Here is an 8,713-nt window from a genome sequence, read left to right on the forward strand (position 1 = left end):
TGGGAAACCACACAATACGAACTTGTTTCCTGATTGCTAAACTGAATTACTGGCTGATAATCTAACACATACTAAAAACTTATACTTAACTGAAGTACTTCTCCTTCACCTGAGACTACTGAAAATATTTGCATGATTACTGAGTACGAATGCCTAAAGTTACTGGCTTATTTGATTAACTGAATGACTGATAGATGAATACTGGGTCTCCAAGAAGGAACTGTAGTTAGTATTGAATAACTGGACTACAACTGCAGAGCATTATGCATGGGAAATAAGGTCTGACTGAGTGACATGAGATACTGAGCGTGAATTGAGGGTAACTGTATTATTCGAGAATGCAACACCAAGAGTACAACATGCTTCTAGAACAGTCTTGTAAACTAAGGTACTAGAAGGCTGACAACTGAGTAGCTAATAACTGTATTCTATGGTTGAGTAAACCCGAAACTGATCTAAATTATTGACCTAATTACTAAACTAGGACTGGGATTGAGATTATAGATAAGATGTTAATTGAGACTGTAATTGTAACTAAGACTGTAGCTGAGACTGAATACTGGTTTTCGATAACTAGGGTTTAAACTGGTACTGAAGTACTGAATTCTGAGACTGAACACTGATTACTGAGTACTAAATACTAAAACTATAACTGAGATGGAAACTAAATTTTGATAGTTACATGACGAGGGCTGACATAAGTCAAAGATCTGAATACACACTCACACTCTATACTTTCCCCACTTTTAAATACAACCTCTTGATAGCCGTTTACTTGCACACTAACATGAGATTTAAGTCTATCTTCATAACTACACCCTTGTGTAAAACAAACATGCAGCAATCTTCTCTTAACATGTAATATTTACTCGCTCCTATTTAAGCAACTGCCCATCACTACACTTTTTTTACAAAGAGAGCTCACTGAAGGGTTAAATCAGGAGGACCTGAAGCATAAATGGACACTAACTGAACTTGACACTTGACTGAAACCTGAGGAACAGAATATAAACATCATAGATTTACCAAGAGGTTTAAACTGAGGATATGCATAACATAGTATGAATTTAACTAATCAATAGATGTGTAGCATGAGCCATGGAAGTTGAGTATACTGTAAAGCATAATATATGTACATGAGTCAGGAGCTTCATGACCTGAGTTTGGAGGTTTCTACATTCGTGGGACATGATTTATATTACTGAGGGGAATAGAACTGAACTCCTTATACTGAGAACTGGAATCGTACATGATTCTATAGAAAGTGTGTGAGTATAAGCTGTGTTCATGGAACTGAGATGTGAAGCATGCGTAGGCATCATGCCGACTGAAGAACCAAACTTTACACTGATATAAGGATGGGTCAGGAATCATCTTCCCTTACTGCTCTTCTATACATACTAGAACTACTACTGGAATCGGAGAGCCTGAATTGGTCACTTGATCTATCATCTCCCCCTTAGATTTAAGCCATCATATAAGTCTGTGAATACTTTACTAAACTCTGAACTGAACTGCAATCATCATCACATACTTACACTTTGTTCGACTAATGTTTGCCTTACTAAATACATTATCTGCTTTTGTTTCTTCACATACTACTAATATTGCATCTCCTAATTCACATCCACACCTTCATACTTAATTTTAGATCAATAATCTTAAATTCTTGCTTGCATCGTTCAAGCCTACTGGTCTACCTCGGTATAACTATCCCTATGAATACATAATCTGCTCAATTTGGATAACGTTATCCTAACTCTACTACTAAACTCCTGGGTTTATGCTTCTAACTCTAGGTCATATACTATCATAGGATTCTGAGAAGGAATCTGATGACATATCTAATTTTAGGTTTATGAGTGAGTTCTCATGATCATAAATAAGATCTGTACAACTTTGGAACATAACAGAACTGATGGGATACTTTTGAACCTGTGGGCAATCCCATAACTATCTACGGGGACTGTCTGAGAAAGCCCTACTCCTAGGACTTTGAGCTTTACCATTTCTGTTACCTTGAAAGTAAGGTGGAGTTAACATAAGTAGAGCATGATGAGAATCTACATGAGTTTCTTAGGGAACCTTTCTATAGCACGATCTGAAACATGAAAAAAAAAGAAACAGTTCCTAAAACATCTCATACCCTCCTATCCATAAGTGAGGTGTAAAACACACCCATACACAAAACTCTACTAGATACAGCTTTTCAAACTTCCTAGGACACTGTTGAACCTTAGGCTCTGATACCAAGTTTGTAACGTCCCGAATCTGGTACCCAGAATGTTACACGGTGACCATGACCTAAAAGGACCACAAGCTAACCTATGACTGATATCTGCACCTGTACACTACATAATATATGTATACAAATGCAAAATTAAAGGCTGAAAGGCCATAAGATTTAAATCTGATAAAACATAACATTTGGATAATGGAGGATTCATTCGGGTGAAGTCCCGAATCCTGGCTGTAGCTGAATTGCCACTAGGTTGGCCAGAACAGCAGCTGGCCATTCTTTCTAAGCAGCAACTGAGTTAGAAAAAGTAGTGAATGCAGCTCTATACTCTGCATGAGAAACATATTCGTCCAAGGGGACTGCTTGGATGGGCTAAGGGGCTGACTGATTTCTGTTTCTTCTATTGGTAGGCATGTTTTGTAAATAAATAAAGTACATAAATACTCCAACTTGGGATTCATACAACCACATCAACATAATTAAAATCAACTCACCGCATGGAAATCACAATTCATGAGTTTAATATAGGATTCTTGAGCTTCATGGGTGAAAGAAACCCATGAATCAACACTTTACATACCTGGGTGGATGATTTCTTGAAAATTGGTAGAGGAAAGCTTAAATTCTTTCCTTGGGATTAGACACCTAGGGTTTCTTGTTCTTGGGGATTGATCTTTGAGAGAAACCCTAATTTGGTGTTGTGGATGAATAATAAAGTTATGATCTCTGGTCTGGTATAATTAGGGTTAAAATGGGTGGAAAAGTCCCAAATACCCTTTTAAAAATAGCTTAAAATCATTGATTGGAAATGGCGACGGTTTGGGTGATGGTCCATCACTAGCTCGATAGTCCATCGGTCCTGACCATCGTACTTAGCCAGAACCTGAACTTTCTGCCTCGTCTACGATGGTTTGGGTGATGGTCCAGCGGTCCTGATCGTTGCACTTAACCAGAAGTCAAGTTCACTACCTTATTCACGATATCTTGGGCGATGGTACATTGCTAGCTAACGGTCCGTCAGCCTGACCGTCACTTCTGGGCAGTTCTGACAGTTCTCTGTAAAACGCCATAACTTTTTATTCCGATACTAGATTAGGACAAAATTGATATTGTTGGAAAGCTAATTCAATTTCCCATATGATAAAAAGTCAAAATTGGGGAAATTCTATCTGATTTAAATATTAATCATTTAGGAAATTATCACTAACTCTTCTGGAGACTAGATTTGACTTAAAGAAAGTTCAGGGTATTACAACAAGTTAGGTATTATCTAGAAGATAAATTTCACCCATTGACTTGGTTATCATCTCAGGGTGTCACCATTTTTTCCATTGTTACGGCCCCAATCATACTTGGTTATCATATAATTGTCTTAATCCTCGCAACCCAATTGCAAGGTTCTTGGTTATCGAATGGATGCAAATACAGGCTATCCCAAGTGTCTGCAGCTACTTGAGGCTAATTATTACAAATGAGAACTAAGATACATACAGAAACCTTAGAACAATTAAATCTCGCACGTCCTCTACATAGCTAATTCGCCAGGGTTCCCACAACCCTAAATGAGGAGATTAGCCACTCATGTTTGTGCAAGGAATTATGACTATCAGTGAAGAAAACATAAAATCAATTGCACAAGAAGAAGATGAATAAACTCCAAAGTCTTTAATTGAATAAAACCTTAAGATCTCAAGAAATAATGTAGTAATAGTAATTAAGTGCAAATTAATGTCACAATGCATAACTTAATAAAAGATAATCCCTAGGGTATTTATTGTATCTTAAAATACATTGAAAATCCTATTAAAAATAAGAAAGGTAAAGCTAATCGGTAGTCGGTACGACTTGTTCTTCACTGGTATCCTCAGCTTACGAGTCGTACCCTGCCTTATCGTAACCATTCCAATGTCTAATCTTTCCATGGCTTTAATTCTCTGTTCAGCTTATGACTTTGGCTTACTAGTCGTAACTACGTGTATGACTATATTGGACAGTAAAATTTTCAAGACTAAAAAATAATTAATTCGAGACAAGAAAAATATTGCAACAATCAATTTATGGATTTCAATATGTGAGTGTTACAATCTCTATGAATCCTCTGATTCGCCTTTTCAAATATAAATTCTAGCGCTTAAAGCTTGATCTTGGATTTAAACTTGATTTGTTGATTTGAGGGACTTGATATTGACTTGTGCTTGAATTCAAGGGTTTTTGAGCTTCTTCTTAAATATTGCGGTCTTGATCTTGAATCCTGATGAACTTGATTTGAATGCTTGAGCTTTGTAGAGAAATTGTGGCATTTGATCCATAAGCTTTCTCTTGCTTCTTGTTAGAGTTCTTGGGTGGATCCTTATCTAAATTATGAGACCCCTATTTATAGTTGTGGAAAGGGGAAGAGTCATGATGAAGATGGACTTCCTTTGACCAATCAAATTTGAGTGACGTGGCACCTTTTATGGGTTTTGATTTCATAGGCCTGCTGCATCATTTTGACATATGGCATGATCCTATTGGATCCTTCCCTTGACTTGGCATGCCACGTCATTTAACACGTGGTGCTTATTTGGGCCTCTAGAATATGATAATATCTTGGGCTTAGTAAAGTGGGCTCATCATTTGTAGCCCAAATTAATGGACTAGCCTCACTAAGATTGGACTTTATTTAAATCCATACATGTTTGGACTTAAATAATTAATCCAATTATATTAATCCGCAATATTTATTTGAGATTAATGTATTTTGAATTTAATATAATCCGAATTTCGTACGGATTTCAATTTAATAAAATTTTGTTGCCCACAAAATGCCCCCTACGTCAAGACTTGTCGATATATTTAATCCTTTTGAGACTAGACTTGAAGTATGATTTATTTAAATATGCTTTCTTCGTGCTTCAAAGATTTTCATAAAGTTGAACCAAGCAATTTATATATTGATATCGCCTCTAAAAAAATCTCTTAATTTTTTCAATGAATCTTCTATACGTAAGATCCGTTGGTGAGGCATGACATCCCATTCCAAATAGATTTTGAAAAACTTTTTACCTTACTTAACTAGGAATAAAACTTTTTCAATTTGAATTCATATTGGAGAAGGAATCAACCCCCAATTTGAATTTGTTTGGGAGAAGAAAACAACCTTCAATTTGAATTTGTATTGAAGATGGAAACTCTTCCAATTTGAATTTATATTGGAGAAGGAAACAACCCACAATTTAAATTTATATAGAAAAATAAAAATAACCCCCAATTTTTGAATTTGTATTGGAGATGGAAGCTCCTCCAATTGGAAAAGAAAACAACCTCCAATTTGAATTTATATGGGAGAAGAAAAATAACCCCCAATTTGAAATTGAATTAGAGATGGAAGCTCTTTTAATTGGAGAAGGAAACATCCATCCTACAACTCTATAAAAGTAGATAGGTTCCCCACTTTTTCAATATCAATTTTGGGTTTTCAAGCCATGAATGATATTGAGGTAATTCCCCCCCCCCCCCCCTTTTTTTTTTTTTTTGATACTTTTTTTAGCACAGTATGTTAGTAGTAGAAAATTCATATCTAATTGTAGGAATATCAAAATCATGAACCGTTTGATATTTCAAAAACTAGACATCGAGATCTACAACATATCCAAAATTAAAAATTAAAATCCTACTACATAATTCTTGATAATTTTTTGAAGTTAGCCTTGAATTTTATCATGCTGAAAATTTCAGATCTGCATGTCTTTACTAAATCTTCTATATCTTGATGTAGAAATGATGAAATCATAAGGCGATTGATTTTTTATGAAACTAGACTCAAATATATATAACATATCCAAAATTCATGATTTAATACCTACAGAATTATTTTAGATAACATTTTGAAGTTGACTTTAAATTATGTCATGCTAAAAGTTTCAGATCTGTGCGTCTTAACTAAAACTTCCATATCTAAAAGTAGGAGCGATGAATCATGAATCGCTTGATTTTTTTCAAACCTAGACTCAAAAATATATAACATATCCAAAATTGATGATTTAACACCTTCATAATTATCCTAGATAAATTTTTGAAGTTGCCTCTAGATGCTGATACGTTTTCAATTTCAGGTTTGCATGGCTTCACGAGACAAATCATATCTAGGCGTGGGAACGTTGAAATTACGAGTGTCCTTTTACATTGGAAAGATAACTCTAATATTTACAACACTTTTGGTGGGCTAGCAAATTCAAGGGTGTAATTTGATCCATCTTTGCCGATCGAGATACTCGCATATTTAGGTGGGCATTCCTTCTTTTCGCTCTCATTCTCCTTTTTTTCTTATATATATATATTTTTATTTTCGTAGGGTTAAAACAAATAAAAATATGCAACCATTGATTGAAGATGGTAGACATCGGCTTAAGGTGCAAGGCTTCGTCACCTTAAGACCCAACCAAGTTTGATTAAAGATGGTGAACGTCGGCTTAAGGTGTAAGAGGCTTCATCACCTCAAGACCCGACCAATTTTACTTAAAGACGGTGGATGTCAGCTTAAGGTGTGTGAGGCTTCGTCACCTCAAGACCCGACTAATTTTTTCTTAAAGACGGTGGACGTCGGCTTAAGGTGTGCGAGGCTTCATCACCTTAAGACCCGACCAATTTTGCTTGAAGACGGTGGACGCCGGCTTAAGGTGTGCGAGGCTTCATTACCTCAAGACCCAACCAATTTTGCTTGAAGATGGTGGATGTTGGCTTAAGGTGTGCGAGGCTTTGTCACCTCAAAACCCGACTAATTTTGCTTGAAGATACAATGGTTTTCTTTAAGTATGGGGCCCTTTTCAATGGTTAGCTTAAAGTGCAAAGGGATAAATCTTATCTACCTTAAGGCATGGAAATTTCGATATTCTTTAAGGATAAACCCGTGAGAAGCCAACTTAAGGTGCAAAGGGGCAAATCTTATCCACCTTAAGGCATAGGAATTTTGATATTCTTTAAGGATAAACCAGTGAGAGGCTAGCTTAATGTGCAAAGGGACAAATCTTGTCTACCTTAAGGTATGGAAATTTTGATATCCTTTAAGGATAAACTTGTGAGAGGCCAGCTTAAGGTGCAAAGGGAAAGATCTTATCCACCTTAAGGCATGAAAATTTCGATATCCTTCAAGGATAAACCCGTGAAAGGACAGCTTAAGGTGCAAAGAGATAAATCTTGTCCACCTTAAGGCATGAAAATTTTGATATCCTTTTAAGGATAAACTCGTTAGAGGCCTCAAGGTGCAAAGGGACAAATCTTTTCCACCTTAAGGCATGAAAATTTTGATATCCTTTTAAGGATAAACTCGTTAGAGGACCGCTCAAGGTGCAAAGGGACAAATCTTGTCCACCTTAAGGCATGAAAATTTTGATATCCTTTTAAAGATAAACTCGTTAGAGGCCCGCTCAAGGTGCAAAGGAAAAAATCTTGTCCACCTTAAGGCATGAAAATTTTGAGATCCTTCAAGTTGTAGGCTTGGAGAACTTTGGCATTCTAAATCCCATTGAAGGAACTCTCTTTCTTTTCGATGGGTTGCCCTCATTGAGTCACAAATATTTAGAGTAAGTCCAAAATTTAATTAGAATAGTTTCATACGTGGCATTCGTATGGCGGATATTATAGGAACATATTTTTTTGACACTCATGCAACTAAACTCAGAATGAAATTCCAGGCACCTATGCACATCAATGAAGAGGATCAAGTCACAACATAGTTCTAGGGTGAGTGTTTTTTTCGTCCTAACTTTTTCCTAGGCCGCCTCTTTTGAGATTTTCAACCTAGCGAACATTTTTGTTTTAGCTGTACATAGGTTATACTCTTGCGGGCCAGAAGTGCACATGCAGTTTATACTTGTGCCTTAAGGAGTGCATCTCCCTTTATGGATAGTACTTTTTCAATAACTTGGCATTGATGGGGCCAACCCTCACGCCATCTACATCGATAAGCTTTTACGCACTATTTGAATATACTTCTTATATGACATATGGTCCATCCCACTTTGGGTTAATTTGCCCTCGGACTTACGAGAAGTGAGAATGGGTCTCCTTACTGCAAGGACTTAATCTCTAACTTGGAAGAACCTTAAACAAACTTTTTTCTTGAAAGAACGAGATAGACGGGCTTGGTAACATTCAAGATTTTGTCGAGCCTCTAGTCTTATCTCATCAAGAGCTTCTAATTCTGCAAGATGAAGTTTAGCATTTTATTTATCGGTGAACCCTTCCTGAATAGCCAGTCTCAAAGAAGGTATTTGATGCTCAAGTAGTAGGACTACTACAACTTCAAAAGTAAGTGAATATGGGGTTGTTTACGTTGGTGTGCAGTAAGTCATTCTATATTCCTATAAAGCTTCTTCCATTCATTCATGCTAGTCTCGCTTGGACTTGGAGACAACTTTCTTCAATAGATTGCATAAAGTCTTATTAAATGCTTCGGCTAAACCATTGGCAGCACCATGGTACATAGAAGACTTG

This window comes from Capsicum annuum, chromosome 11 (assembly GCF_002878395.1).
Source record: "Capsicum annuum cultivar UCD-10X-F1 chromosome 11, UCD10Xv1.1, whole genome shotgun sequence".
Lineage (NCBI taxonomy): Eukaryota > Viridiplantae > Streptophyta > Magnoliopsida > Solanales > Solanaceae > Capsicum > Capsicum annuum.